Here is a 594-nt window from a genome sequence, read left to right as displayed (position 1 = left end):
TCCGCGGTGTAAACTACGATCCTCATTCATTTTGGGGATCCTCGTTCAATTTCCATGTGGAATGAGAAGTGGGGTGTTCGATTTCCGACGCAGCCGGGTAGGACAGCACCAGCCAAGCCTGCCTGGTGGGCTCCGCTGGTGTTGTTGTGGCGGGTGCCGTTTCAGGAATAATTAAAACTGACCTGCCACTTCAAGGATAAGCGGTCTTTGATTAAAGAATTAATCAGTTGTCTAGATTAAAAAAGCCGTGTTTAATTGCAGAAGCGTAAAAGCACCCGGCTGCTTTCTTTTGTTAGGCGTATTGAGTAGTATCTTCATTTACATCAGGAACAGAATAAACAGAAGCCAGCATCAATGCTGTGGGTAAATGGTGTTTTATTACAGCTCAAGGTAAAGGGGGTTTCGATACGTATTCTGGGTCAAATAAGATAATGATTCTTTTTGTAGTTGTCGCTGTGGCGAGATATCCCTCCATAATGAGGCGTGGATCTGCCGTGGGGAGATCAAGTCGTTCTTCTTTCTCTTTGCTGTCGTGGTGATGGGGCATAAAGCCCGGTCTGGAGTACCATCTGTATTTCTCAGTGGGATACGGCT

Source organism: Notothenia coriiceps, unplaced genomic scaffold (genome assembly GCF_000735185.1).
Source record: "Notothenia coriiceps isolate Sejong01 unplaced genomic scaffold, NC01 NC01_scaffold00028800, whole genome shotgun sequence".
NCBI classification, from domain to species: domain Eukaryota; kingdom Metazoa; phylum Chordata; class Actinopteri; order Perciformes; family Nototheniidae; genus Notothenia; species Notothenia coriiceps.
This window is presented reverse-complemented; position numbering follows the sequence as displayed.